Genomic DNA, 15,499 nt, shown 5'->3' with positions numbered 1-15,499 from the left:
CAGAGAAAAAAACAGGTAAAAAGTATATTTTTCAACTAAATAAGATGTTTGAAATACTTTTATCAAGTTTTTAATAATATTTTTTTTGTACATTATTTTCTGTGACTGAAAATACATCTGTCCACTCCAGTGGACGTCATGCAACAAAGGGTACATTCTGTCTATTGGGCCTAGGACATGTTTTTCAAATATCCTCTCTATTGTTGTTGTTATCTAATGTTCCTATGTGTATTCATACCATATGCTCTTTGTAATAATAATATATATATATATATATATATATATATATATATATATATAGCCTATATTGATTTCCATAAATCACTTTTTACTCCGTTGATGCATGGTGCTCACTACAGTGGACACATTTCAAAATTCAATATAAAATTCAATATATTAAAAAAAAAATAATAATATATATATATATATATATTTAAAAAAAGTTACTGACATGATTTTTCACTTGTTTAAGAGTAAAATCATAATATTGTCTGTGGGAATCATGCTTGCTATTCTAGTCACTTGTGGTTGTTGTTGCATTCCATGTCTGAGAGAATTAATGCAAAAATTGATTACTACTACACTAACGCGGCAACAGCTATTGTATCAGCCTGTCTCCACAGATAACGATTATGAGAGACATGTTGTGGTCAGAGGACATGTCGGGGTTAGACACGGAGATGAAGAGATCTACAGAGAGTACGTTCAGCTCGAAGCAAGAGAGGAGTCCATCTATGAACACATTGGAGATGTGACACTTGCTGGAGATGACACACCTGTTTAGTCTTTATTCCACAGCATAATGACCAACCTATAGAAAATCTGAAGGGAATTTATAGTGTTCTGATGTAATGTATGCTTAAGAGAAAAAGACTGACAGTATGTTGTATATACATTTATAGGTTTTCTATTTCTTTCATGTATCAGGGAGAAGGTCCTTAGGCAGGGAAAGGTCCACACATCGATCCAATGAGTCGATTAGCCCGACTGAGGACAAGTTGTTTTTTTTTTGTTTGTTTTAGAATACATAAGAAATGTTCATATACAATGGCTATTGTCAGTATTGATGTCTCTAAAATTGTGACATGTGATTAAGCATACAAATGTGATTGAAACACTTATTGACACTGATTAATGGCCGCCGGGGGAACGTGGTCATGAGGAAAATTTTTCACTCCCACATCTGTTGTCAAGAGAATCATGCAAGTATGTAATTCATTTGAATCATTCATATATACTCATTTGAATCACTTGTGGTTTTCTTGTTTGAATTAATTGTATTTTTCTTTTCTTTTACTTACAAGAAATGTTTATACTCATGAGTGTATCTTTTGTATTTTTTAAGAGAACAAACAGGAGGGAAATGTCATAAAAAAATATGATCACCCTGTGTATGTGTGTTACTATTTTACATAGATCATTCATCAGCAGACTCATCAGCTAAGGTTAAAGGAAGTTCAGCATTACATATGTAAAGAGGAAGATGTAGAAAATAAAATTCCTTGGAGACCGGGCGAGACATGTCATCGGGGGGTCAGTTCTGCAAGTTGGCTCCTCATCAGGAGAACTGAAAACGGTCATGATGTTAACGATGAAGTCTGTACTTGACAGATTGGGAGAAGAACTGAAACGCCCACCTATACTGTATAAAAACTTGTTGTAGGCGCTCCTCGAGGAGGCTTCTTCTTTGTAACCTCATCCTGTGTGTTGCATTGTGAAACGCTCCTTCTTGTACAAGAAAATAAATTTTGCTGAATTTTGATACTTGGGCTCTGGTCTCTATTGTATAATGGTCATTACGAAGAAATTCTTTTAACAGATTTCTTTCAACATTACAGTCTTTTTAGTGCCAAAGTCCCTCTTTTTGTTACTATACTTCCAACGCAGCTCAACAGGGAAACACTGTCTGAAGAAACACACAGAGGGAATTTGATGCAAAAAAGACTGTAAATGTGGCAGATATCCACTTGGTATGATTAACTCAGACTGCTGAAGCCTCATAAGCTTCAGATCAACTTTTAAATGCATTTTTGCACAAAATGACTGTGTGGATACACTGTGGCTTTTTTGGGCCTCATCACTTACATTGAAAGCACATCTGCAAGGGATCTTTTAATTGTTAGTGTGAACAGGAGGAATGATTACAGTGAGGAAAACCTCTTTCAGTGTTCATATAAGCACCTGACTGTGGTTTTAAGACTTGAAAGATTGTGAACCCATTCTTTAACCAGGGTCATTTTTACTGTGAGTTAACCTTTTCAAACAGGTAAAAAATGTCCAATTCTCCACATAATTCATTGCATGAAAGGAAGAACACAATCTTCACATTATTAATTTCAGATAATCCGATGAGCAATAAATGAAGACAAGTTTCTAACCAGACTCTAAGCCTCCACATGAACATGTCTTTGAGCTTGTTTTATCTGAGAAGGTGCGGGGGCAGGGGAGGTTAGAAAGGTCATCTTGGTCCACCCTGCTTTGATCCCTGAAACTTTTGATTGAGCAAGACACTGAAACTCAATGTGCTCACTCACTGGGTCGCCGGGGTGAGGAGCATCAGCTTAATGAAACATGAAGCTCTGCCTGCCTCAGTGTTGCTACTGCTGCTTCTCAGTGGAATCCCTCAGAGGAATATTTAAAGTAATTACACACTGTCTGCACTGTCTAATATTGCGACTGGGTTCTCCGAATTCCTGAAAGATTCAGAAACATACACTTTTGTTTGGACCCTTTGCTTTCATATGGTATTATTCAAGCCGCTATGTACTGAACACTTCTGACCAAACAATTCTGTTCTCGAATTATAAGTGTGGTAGGGGTCTACTGAGCTGTCTGGCGCCATCGTCCTCCTTAACATGTCATTACTGTAACCACGAGGTCAGCACAATACAACCTCTCATACAGATCCTCTGAACTACAAATCAATCCTGCCACTGTATTAAAACATGAAAAATGTGTCAATGAAAGCTTTATGAAACGCAAATAAACCACAACACTTATCACTCTGTAAGATAATAGGATCATGTTTTGTAATAATGACATGTCTGACATGACTATTTTCTGTTAGATGAAAGAAGGGTGTCTATTAAGAAGTTGTATTTCAAATTCAATAAACTATATATCATTTTTTAGCTATTAATATAACCAGAAAGGATGGAAATATGTGTACTTTAGTCTAATAAGGCAAGTATACAATTAGAGACTGTCCTCTCCAGAAAAAGGACAGTATTGGGAACCTTAGCCCTAAGCAGATGGAAATTACTTATGTCTACATTGAATGCCAAAGCAGGAAGAAGCACTAATTTGTCAGAAAGATGTCTGGGGGATGTATAGGCGTGAAAAGCCAAACTTCAACACTGAAAACCAGTGTTCATGTCCTGTCTCCTAACAGTCAACACCGATGTCTTTAAACCAAGACCACAATCTTTTCCCAAACTTAAACAAGTAGTTATTCTTTTAACTTTGACCCCAATGTTTTAATAAAGTATTTCACCATATCATTAAATATTCATGACTAAATAAGCAAAAATTGAAGTGAAAGTTGTAAAAATTTAAGACAATATGAGAGAACATTTAATAACTGAGGACTGTGTGGGTGTTTGATCAGATTTGACTGACTGCTGGCAACATGAGCAAACAACCACATAGCTTTCATCATAATTGATTTGAATGTCGCTAAACTGTGATTGGTGCACATCGCCTCTTTCCAACTGAGCACCGCCCACTTCAACCCAGTCAGAAGAGCATAAATGAAATATAAGAATTTACAAAAATGGTTAAATATCCAAAAATTGTTTAAACTCTGGCAGAAAAAAAAGATTCAGGACCCCAGTGCTCATAGTTAGAGGCTTATGGAAAAAATAGGTTTTCAGGGCCTTTAACCTTAACCGAGTAGTTTTAGTTGTCTAAACTTTACCAGGAGGTAGCAGCTCAGAAAATACTCATACTGTGTGACTCATTTTTAGAGCATTGTTACGGATCATTTTGGAAAGCGCTTCTAATGTGGTTTAGGTATGAGGATTTGCTGCGGAATTTTTTCTTTGCTTATTGTATTTTCAAGGTTTAACAGGCATTTGCTTCTTACAGACATAATTTCAAGGCTGTACAGCATGACTGACCATTCTCTGTTTCACTCAAAACGGTTAAACAATTAGCTCGTCTGTAAAATGTCACAAAATAGGGATGTCAGAAATGTCAGAAATAATGATGTGAGATGTAGAAATGCTCTAAATTCTCAAATAGAACTGGAAATGTTTCTGTTGAACTGACTGATTAGTCAACTAATCGTTTCAACACTGCTGTGATGTTGGTTATTAACAGGTACTTGTGATGAGCATTACAGCAGGTCAGGGGGATCAAGGACAGTTTCTGAGTTAATCATCTCGGTGTGCCACAAACTTGAACAACAGAACTCTTTCATCACTTCAGTCTCTTTTGCTTTTCAATCTCCTCACTGTGTATCGCGCCACCATGCTGAACACTCTCTAATGGCCACAGGAACCACAAGCAGTGTTAAATAGTTCCTCCCAACAGTACAAAAGAAAAAATGTAGTTAGCACTTAACACTTATTTCAGCATATTTAAACTACTTAAAAATGAACGCAAATAAATAATTTACTGATGTGATGAAGTTCAACAGCATTAGTATCGTCAACAAAACTAATTAACATTTCTTAGTGGAAGCCAACCTCCAACTCCAATCAAAGTAATTATGCTGTCTTTAGTGTTTCATTACACTCCACTTCACAGGTGGATATTAAAATACCGATGTGAAAAAAATGTGGATTTCAGCTTCAGAAGACATGTCAATAGTGGTTTCCTGTTGTGGGGCAGACATTCATTGACAATAAGGCCAATGACATGTACAGTAACACCAAAGTTTGCCTCTCTGTGTTTGTTCCAATACTCTTAATAATGTCTCTCGGGTGAATGTGAGGCCTCTGTGGCGAGGAGGATGTAGACTCTGAGCTCAGTTTTGCTTACAGGAGCGTTAGTTTACCCTCCGGATCTTAAGGGTGCTGCTAGCAGGGCTTGAACACTAATCCCCATTCTTTCAGCATGATGGTAGTGAGAGTGTGAAGAGACTGTTTTGTTCTGGAGAAGGAAAGTGGAGACCCTCATAGATCCCAGCGCTGTAAGTAAGGGATGCAGCTAGCTGCTCTATGGTCTCCAATCCCCTGGAGACTCATTTAGCCTTATTTCTCCTCGCTACTCGCCCCGTCCAGTCCGCTCTTTCTCCCCCCTGCTCCCACCCTTCCACCGTCCACCCTGACAGATTGGAGGAAATGAACGTCTGCAAATTGGCCTCAGTGGCGAGGCGAAGGCGACTCCAAGACCACGTCGGCTCTGCTTCCCAACCAGCTAGCTTGCGGTCTCTCGCCCAGCTCCTCTGTCTCTGTCTCCTGTATTAAATTAGCATCAGAGAGCAGCCTATTTGGATGTATATTTGATTATGGTCTTTGGGCTTTGTGTTTATGTTGGACCATGTAAGAGTACCTATTAGCGGTTAATAATAATGGAGTACCACGTGAAAGGCTGCAATGTGAACTATTTTATGTCTTAAGCAGCCTCGGCCTGTGTGTGTGTTTGGAAGGTTTGAAGCATAGAAGTGTTTTAATGCGCCCTGAAGTGTTTGCACAGTACTGTAAATGATAAACAGGCGTTCTGATGATCATATTACTCCCCACCACTCAGTAAATCACGATGTGGTTTCATCTAAGTACTGGAAACATTTGCATTATTTCTCGTCTCTATGTGAGTGCTCTTTTCATACCAGCATATTGTTTCTCCATCTTTGATTGAATCCAAAGTATGTTTGCGTTTAAAGATGCATTGAGGTTACTGTCTGTATTTAATGCTGCCAGCCTGTCTTGTTTCAAGATGTTTTCGGTTTGGCTGGGATTTGTTGGCCACTTAACGAGCTGTAGACTAGAGTGCCTGCAGGTTCATTAATTTGCATTTGAATGTTTATTTTTACAATAAAAGTGCCAGTCATAAGAAAAAAACAGGAGTCCCCTGAACAGTTTAACCATGTTACAGGAGTATGTTGTGGACATTAATTGTAAATGTTTCAACTTTGTCTCTGACAAATTAGGTTTTTTACCCACATACCTTTGTGTATTTTGGTGTGGAGTTGTTTCTCATAAAGTCCTCCAAATTATGATAAAATACCTTGTTTGTTATTACCCTCCGGATTGACACATAATAGTGTTTCCTGTTAACAGGATGACATGATTTGTCTGTGTCTTCCAAAACTGTTACAAATCTCTGTTGGGAACATAAATCAGTTTTATGATGTGACATCACTATGGTTAAGGTTTGGTTAAGTTTAGGAACAAACATGACTTGGTGAGGGTTAGGAAAGAGCATGTTTTGGCTTAAAATAACTACTTTGCTTAGGTTAGAAAAACATCTTGGTTTTGTTTTAAAATGACTGGTCACGGTTACAATAATAACTACGTGGTTACAGTTAGGTAATGATCACAGTCATGGTTAAAAGAAAGCAACGTTGACTGTTGGAAGGAAACCAAAAGTGAACAACTGCATATAACAGTCAAACGTTTTGTTGATTCATCCATCCACCCTGACCTCCTCCTCTGCAGACTTTATGCCTCTATAACAATGTCACCTGACTTCATAATCATAATTACAGCTAGTTTAAACATAAACAAATGTCATTTTTGGTCATTTGCTGAAATGACTGATGCTGTTGTTTTTTCTTGGGAGGATTTTTCTTTATGCTGTCTAGGACCCAAGAGACTAATTCTTTCCCAAAGTTGGACACAGTCTCTTACCTGTAACATTCTCTTTCACGAACCTGAACTTTTCCAGTGCAGTTGGTCATTGTTTTGCGCTGATGATTTAAACAGGAAAGTTTGATGTATTTCCTGACGTTGGAAATGCTCACCTAAGAATGTGTAAAGGAAAAATGAATAGGACTTCAAGAACTTTGGCTGCCCTCAATCTTCCCACCCACTTCTGCTGTCTGTTGTTTAGATTTTTGTGATCCTGATCTGAAATTTTTGACACATTCATGCTACCACCCTGTTTGTGTGTTTCATTCACCTGCTATTTTGATGTAAATGATTATTCAAGGTCTGCAGAGGTCTATCAATTGCCATTTCCTTCTAGTTTTAATATACGCTTGTCTCTTGCAAAAAGACTCATCCTATTCCTCATCCGAGTCAATCAATCCAAATCAGTAATCAAAGTTAATTTACTACTTTATCATACAGTCATGTTTAGAGAAAGGAGAGGGGAGTCGATGACATGGAATAAAACATCTGCCTGGTTGTGAGTTCTTACCTAAAACACTACTGTGTCATCTGAAACAGCTGCTGAATATTTGCAGGATTTCACAATTAGCCCAAAGATAAACAGATTATAGATCACTGTCACCGTGAACATGTGTTTAAATGCTCATCTCTCTTGCCAGAAGTGGTGAATTACCACCATTTCATTTGCACTTTATCCGTATTCATGTCATATTAATGTCATACAGGAAATCTGAAACTAAGAGCATGCCTGCAGGGAAGCCTGAGATGTAGAAAAACAAGACTTAAAAGTCAGCAACCATGTTAGTGACTCTGTGAGGCTGTACTTTGGCACAGTTGTGTATTGAGCTTAATGCTAACATCAGCATGCTTATCTAATTTGTAGAAAACCCAAATACACCTCAGGCTGATGGGAATGCCATTAATTTAGCAGGTGTTTGGCCATAAATTTAACCAATTAAATTTTGACCTGATGAAGGCGCTAGAGGAAAAGTTAAGGGATCACCAAAATTATCAAAACTTAATTCTGAGGGGGACATGTATGTGTGTACCACTACCAAATTACATGGCAATCCATCCAATGGTTGTTGATGTATCTCACTAAAAAACTCATTGTGAGGCTAAGGGAAACATCAGGGGATCACCAAAGTAATTAGAATACACCAGCTTGGAACAATGAATGTCTGTACAATATTTTGTGACAATCCATCCAGTAGATGCTAAGGTATTTCACATAATAAGTAAAAACTGTGATCTGCTGGTGGTGCTAAAAGAAAAGTCAAGGGATCCTCAAAGTCAAGAGAATTTATCCTCTTGGCTGCTTGTGTATCTGTAACAAATTTCATGGCAATCAATCTAATAGTTGTTGAGATATTTCAGTGGTGGCCTGACTCACAGAATCGAAATTGCCATCCTTAGAGCCCTGCTGCTAATGTGGCTAAAAATATCTAGCAGACAATGCCAGTCAGAGACTTTTGTCCTTTGGCAGCTACAAAATGTTTTGTTATTCACAATCAAAATACCCTTGTTTGCTGCATTCATTCCGAACAAAATGCAAGAACAAGGAGGCGAAAAAATGCGTCTTTTGCACTTAATCATGTGTGACATTTGATTTGTTAAACTCTGTATTTCTGAAAACAGAGAGCCTGACATGAAAAACTCTCACTTTCCTCCCTTTCTCCCATCTCCTTTCTCCTTTCTTTCTCTCTTTCTTGTTGGTCGGGCCTCCTCTTGCCCTGTAGGAGTAGGATTAAGTTTGCTGCTGCCAGTTTTCTCACAAACTCACAAAAGCTTCAAAAGCCCTGCAGGCTAGTTTTCTCTCACTGATGATAGATTTCACATTGCAACTTTTACCACAGCAACCCCCCCCACCCTCGAACCCCCACCCCCCACTACACACAAATTATCACACACACTCTCTTGCCAGTCCCTTAAAGGGATAGTTCAGATTTTTTGAAGTGGGGTTGTGTGAGGTAGTCATCCATAGTCACTGCAGTAGACTCGGGTCGGCGAGACTTGGGTTTGAAGGAGCAGACGGGAGTACCGGCACGGCAGCTAAGCACTGTACTGCTGTGGATGGGGCCAGCAGCAAAATGTATTTTAGCCACCTAAAAAAAATCAATACCAGTTTAAGTGTACGCTATATTTAGAATATTTTCACCGCTTCACCTTACTGCCAGACAGCCCTTTCCTTTGGCACTACATTTTCTCAAACGTAGAACTTCCGTATTCCTAGGCATGCCGCGCAATGTAATACGCTGCAGCAGCACTTTCTGACCCAAACAGCTGATCTGCAGCGTATTACAATGTGCAGCATGTGAAGGAATACGGAAGTTCTACAACTGAGAAAATGTAGTGCCAAAGGAAAGGGCTGTCTGACGGCAAGGTGAAGCGGTGAAAATAATCTAAATATAGCGTACACTTAAACTGGTATTGATTTTTTTTTAGGTGGCTAAAATACATTTTACTGCTGGCCCCATCCACAGCAGTCCAGTGCTTAACTGCTGTGCCAGTACTCCTGTCTGCTTCTCCAACCTGGGAGCATGCCGACCCAAATCTACTGCAAGTAATAACTAACTATGGATAACTACCTCATACAACCCCACTTCAAAAAATCCAAGCTATCCCTTTAATAGTCAGTGATTGTCCCACACACAGGGACAGCTCTGCTAGAAGCTGCATAAGACCCGAGTCTGAACCTGCCTCAACGGAACGATTTGTTGTAAAAGAGGAATAGGTAGAAAGAGTGAAAGAGACATTAAGGGCTCCCTCCCAGTATTCAGGATTCATAAATCCACATTGTGAGCTGAGCTGCAAGGCACATCAAAGAAACAAGGAGCAATCTTCCCTTGATCTGTTCAATTATGCACTTTTTTATTCACTTTTAAGGTTAATAAATTACGTCAAACAGACTTTGATCTCATTCACAGCGATTATCTTTGACAGGACATATTTAGTGGATGTCAGCCTGCTGTATGTGATTGTATAAGATACATCAGGACATTGGTTAGTACAATGACAATAGGTATCAGCGAGTAACTCTGCTTTTGGCTTCTTCATAAAATAATGAAAGCTACAAATACTACTGAGGTCTTATTACTGGTCTATTTAGGGTATATAACGGATTGTTGCTTTTATATATTTTAAAGCAGAACTCTAGTCTGGATCCTGTATTCCTGCCACTATATTTCAACCCAACCCTGTGTCCTAGGAATTATGTTTATATATCCAATCATGTTGCATACATACTCGCTGCCTGGATTATGTTCACACACAAGGTTTTTTGAACAAATTAAGCGCTACATATCACACTGAAGTCAGACGGAGGGGGTTGGGGTGGATGGTGGGTGTGTAATATGCAGGACTTTGACACTAGAGACCAGGGTTCGCATCCTGAGTCGCGCATGTGGTTAGCTTCAGGCAACAAAAGCACTTTGGTTAAATTAGTGAAAGATAGGGATGTGCCTTAAATGTTAATAAACAAGTTATGCTTCAAGTCATTGTGGACTTTTTTCTATTAAACGAATGTTGCCATTGCCTAAATGTAACTATAAAAAGTTGTTGTAGTTACTATACTGGTGGACTAGAAGTATTTGCGTGGAAAAAAAGACTACTTTTTCTCTGAACATTTCATTGGGCACTCACGTTGCTACTCACTCTTTGCTGATTTTCCACATGGGACACAGGTAGCTTCTGAGCATTAGGGAATTGCAGTTTTCTGTCAGTATTTGAATGTATACGAAAAGGGTGTTCAGTTTTTGTTTTGTCTATGCTAGAGGAGTAGCTCCAATGATGGCGTTCATCTAGACACTCCAAAACTTTAGAGTAAAATATCTCATAAACTGTTAAATGGATATCTCGGGTGTGCAACTTATTTACAGATAGTCATAGTCTTCAGAGGATGAATGTCTTTGGTGATCGCCTTGCCTTTCATATAGGGCCACTAGCAGGTTTAGTTTTGTTTTGACGCTACCACTTGAAGTCAAAGTGTGTGTATATGTGTGTGTGTGTGTGTCTGTGGTGACTATGGAAGAGAGAGAAAGTATGTGTGTGAGAGAACAAAGTGTTGGCACTTGATATCACAAGTAGGAGAAAGGTTGTGATTATGTAAACAGAAATATTCGACAAATTTCTTTATTCTTATTATAGCTGTCCGACGTAGCGAGAACCACATCCAGAACAACACTGATGCTAAAAACAGAACAACTTCCATGTTTGAACAAGGACAGCCTTTCATTATCTAGGCTAATCTAGAAATATCCGCTTTAACCAGCTACACCACATACAAAGCACAAGGGCTTCTACAATATGTCAGAGTGGTGATTCCCGTCCCCAATTCTGTGTCCTTGTTGTTTTTATTTTCCTTTTTATGACTTGTCTTAAATAACCGGAACAGACCACACCTCACACTTAACTTAGTTATGGTATGCGTTTAATGATAGAATAGTTCAAAAATGTCAAGAGGCACACATTAATGCTGACCGATTAACTATCAAGATCACAATAATCAAAGAAATGTCAATTTAAGAGTTGTTATTATTTCTGTAAGTCAACATACAACAACTTGTACATGCTTGTTGCCATTTTTCTGTAGCAATTTTTCATGATTGTGACTAAGTAGCTAGCTTTGTAAGCATCCCAATTCTTCTTCATGCCTACAATTTCACCGTAAGTGGAGTATCGTTGATGCAAAGCTGCTGCACATGAGGGCAAATTTGTAATGACAACTAGGAGGGATTATCCGTCTTCCCCAGAAATTATTTGTCTGAACAATACTTAATAATGTTGCCACACGTCACTAATCATTTGATCAGTCAATGAACTAATTAATCATCAGCTGATAGCAAATACCCACCTGTTTTTATGAATGAAAAAAAAGATACTTTCTTTTTATGATTTGTTATTGAGTCATTAATTATGATCTTAAATATATAAAATAAATCTCACACATATAATTATGAGGTTTATGTCATAATTACAAGAGCCTTTTCTTCAATCCTATAAATTACCTGCTGCTAACTCATAATTACAAGATACAGAAGTCATAATTCATGAGTAGCAACAAAAGATGTTTGATGTAAAGTTCTTATATTTTGAGGGTTTTTGAGGTTAATTTTTGAGTATTTAGTGGTTATGTTGAAATGCATCAAGCAAGGTCGCTTTATAATGAAGCATCTGATGAGAATTTAATCAAAAAGTGATTAGGATGATGGGAGCATCTTAACAGAGGGTCCACATGAAAAATGGCTGTATTCTGCTTTAAAATAGAGGTAGAATAAATCATATTTGAATGTATCCCAAAATAATCACATTCCCCAACAACAACAACAACCTACCACACAAACATATACACACCCCCTCCTCATGTAATTTGTGTGGGTTTGCAAGTCCTGCATCCATGAGCGAGGGTGTTAATGGATGGGGAAACCCTCTTTGTGGATTATAGATGAAGGTTGGTGACCTGCTTCCGTGACTGAATCTGTGATGAGGTGATATAGCAGCATCAGGCTGTTTAAAGTCTAAATTATTCAGGAACTGCCTCTGGCCACCTAGAGGTTGCGCTCATTGCGCATTTTGATTGAGAAATAACACACAGAAACATATTTCATGACGGCAAAACATTTGCAGGTTAATTTTACACAACAGCGGGCAAACCAGTGGTGTATAAACTTATAAGGGTTTTTGGAAATGGGTATCGACATTGAGGAAGCCAATTTCACCCCCAGATCATCATTATACCGTTAAACATGATCAGTCTGTGATGTTTGATGCATTTTTTTCTGATGAAATGTGGTAATTTACATTTTTGTTGAACCCACTTTACCTCAAACTGCTGCATCTCCTTCTACTCTACTTAGTGATTTTGCAGAGTGTCTTTTGACAGTGCCAACCAAAGGAGTGCAAACATGTACTCAGCTGTAGATTCAATGTGTACAGTACAGGGAGAAGAGGCTGTATCCTTGGTGAGCACTTGAAAAGACCTGAAGGCTTAATCTGTGCTTTCAAGAGTTTTGTCGACCTTACAGGGAACAAAAGTAAAAATGAGTTTGGGTGCTTCTTGTCAAGTGGTAAAATGAAAATGGTTTTTGGGAAGTTGGTGTTAAACGGCTGAAAAAGTGTCCAACACCGGTAGTAAACACAAGAAAATCCACTGCATAACTTCCATTTATCTGTAACACCAAACTGAACAAACAGGTGAGTTTATTCCCGGCTTCTATTATTTACATCCTCTAGTGGCTCTTCATTGGTCCACTTCATGTCAAGTATTTACAAATGGCTGCCTGAAGGCAAATACATGGTACAGTAAATATGATGTGGTTGCGTGATGTGTCCTGACTTTACAATTTGACGAGTACCACTCACGTAAATGCACCATTAAACGCTGGACTGGCCAGCAATGGACTGGATAGTCTGTGGGATACTGATGCTTGTAATGGATACTCTTGTTGTGTCCTCTAGGCTTGACCTTTTCACAGCCACTTCTTTATTTCCACAACTGTCTTGTGTGTAAAGAAACTGTTTACATCATTTGGTTTATTGTTTGTTATTACCCCTCGTATTTATGTGTATTCTATTTTACTGATTAGTTTTATGTTGTTTCTAGGTGTTAATTTGGAACGTCCACCTCATTGTTTCACTTCTATTATCAGTTTTAATGCTGTTTGTATGAAATTTTAAAACTGAAATACTGTTGAACGTTGCTTTAAAAAGGCGTCTCTAGAGCAAAGTTCTCATTCTGAGGAACGGACATTAAAACACTATATAAACACTGAACATTTGCTGTTGTCAAACTCAATTGTAGCCAGGCTTGGTTCTATGAGGGTGAAAAAGCATGCATTGCACCCTCAGTTTAATATTTTGCACCCTTAGTTGAAATTTGACAATTAGGACAAGGGACATTAGAGAAACATATCATTAAGCGTCGCAGCAAGTTTCCAAATAGATATTATTTGGATAAATTGACCTCATATTGAGAATCTAAATGGTTGCTTTCTTGCCTGAAAAAAACTTAATAAAGTGACATATTAACAGTCATACAGCGAATGTAAATGACCACTAGCTCATTTAGTCATTCAAGGTCAGTCACTCATGTAGGTGTATTGTTTTGATGTGCTAAACATGACTCAACTCTGAATTTTCACTCGCACCACAAAAAATCTGTGTAACCTGTAAGTTAACATCATATGATATAGAAATGTAATGTTAATTACTCATTAATGCTGCATTTGTATATGTTTACATTTGTAGTAACTTTTTGAAACTTACGCAGTTGCATCTTTGTGCTATTTTCAGCTCAGAGAAGGTGTATCCATCGAGTCTATATTTTCCATGTTGCACCCTTGGTAAGCGGAGCTCTGTGTATAAATAGTCACAAACACTGTAAAGATATTAATATGCAGTGTTAGTCAAGGTTGCTTTGTTGTAATATCTGTGCCAGAAAAGTTGCATGTGCTAATTGAGCTGCACCATATTGGTCATTGTCAACACCTGTGTCACATGTCATTTAATATGCAGGGTGTATGAAAATGTCTAAATAACAATTACACTGCTAAAATGAATGTAATTGTGTGCAACCTACTGTACTTGTCGTAATGAAAGGTTTAATAAGCAGCAATTTTAGAATGAAAAAATAAAAAAGAACTTAAATTTGGGACAATGGTTGTTAAGTTTGGGACAGTTAAAAATAGAAAATTAATTTCCAGCCCTGGTAACACATACACTATTTGTCATTGCTGTTGCTGACCCCCACCGGAGCTACTGGTGCACCCTCGCTAATTTCAGTCACACCCTAAGTCATTTTGCTCTGGAACCGGGCCTGATTGCAGCTCCTGATGTTAGTGTTTTGTGATGGAGTTATTTAAGGCCTTTAGCGCTGTGTTGGAGTGATAAAAGATGATTACAGGTGGGTGAGCCCAGGAGCTGAGCGTCAGAGGAGGATGGACTTAGAGAGGAAGGCACTAAGAGATGTTGACAGTGGAAAAGTTAAGCATCTCTTTCTCTCCAGTATATTTGTCATCACCGTTAGCGCTGTCATGTTTAGTCAAGGCATGTTTTGATCGGTTTATGATATCCCACAGCTAAAAATCTTGCATACAGTACAGTTACAATCTGCGTGATTGTAAATGTACAGTAGGTACATATGTGTGTGAATGCATATAATTGCCAGGTTCTTACATCAAATGCTTTTCAATCTGCACTTCATTATTGCTACACTCCGGCGGGTGGGAAAATCAGGTGTGTTTATGTGACTTGTGCATGTGTGTGTGTGTGTGTGTGTGAGAGAGAGAGAGTGTGTGTGTTCGTGAATGTAACTCACGGCTGTTAAGTGCTGTTAGCCTTAGGAAAACATTTCCACTTCCCCACAGCTATGACTGCTCGCACTAAATCATCACTAAATCTCCCACGTGCTCCGCCCTCAGTCGTCCAAGAATTACACACTCTCTCACACACACTCACACACAAACACAAACACACACCAGTCAGTAAAACAGAAAACTAGAATATCTCTATGATGAATCACTTAATCTCTATGAAGTGTTTAATTATGGTAATAATCTTTTCACATCTCTGGAAATTTCTGTCATAGCAGAACAAGGGCTTACATGGAAAATCCACCATAAAACACTTCAACACTGTCAAAAAGCTGCTACTGGTGATGCATCATGTATTTCTTTGTTCCAATTTGATGCTGTGACAACAGTAAAAAATCAGGTTTCACTACAGAG

At 38.3% G+C, this 15,499-nt stretch overlaps 1 long non-coding RNA gene across 1 annotated transcript; it reads left to right on the top strand.

Annotated features, from left to right (window-relative positions):
* The first annotated feature begins 352 nt into the window (after window positions 1–352).
* On the top strand, window positions 353–1,020 carry LOC122985143. Its single transcript, XR_006404036.1, has 2 exons — window positions 353–699; window positions 928–1,020. It is a non-coding gene; the product is annotated as an uncharacterized LOC122985143 (long non-coding RNA).
* Window positions 1,021–15,499: the final 14,479 nt, after the last annotated feature.

Source organism: Thunnus albacares, chromosome 1 (genome assembly GCF_914725855.1).
Source record: "Thunnus albacares chromosome 1, fThuAlb1.1, whole genome shotgun sequence".
Taxonomy (NCBI): Eukaryota; Metazoa; Chordata; class Actinopteri; order Scombriformes; family Scombridae; genus Thunnus; species Thunnus albacares.
This window is presented reverse-complemented; position numbering and strand designations above follow the sequence as displayed.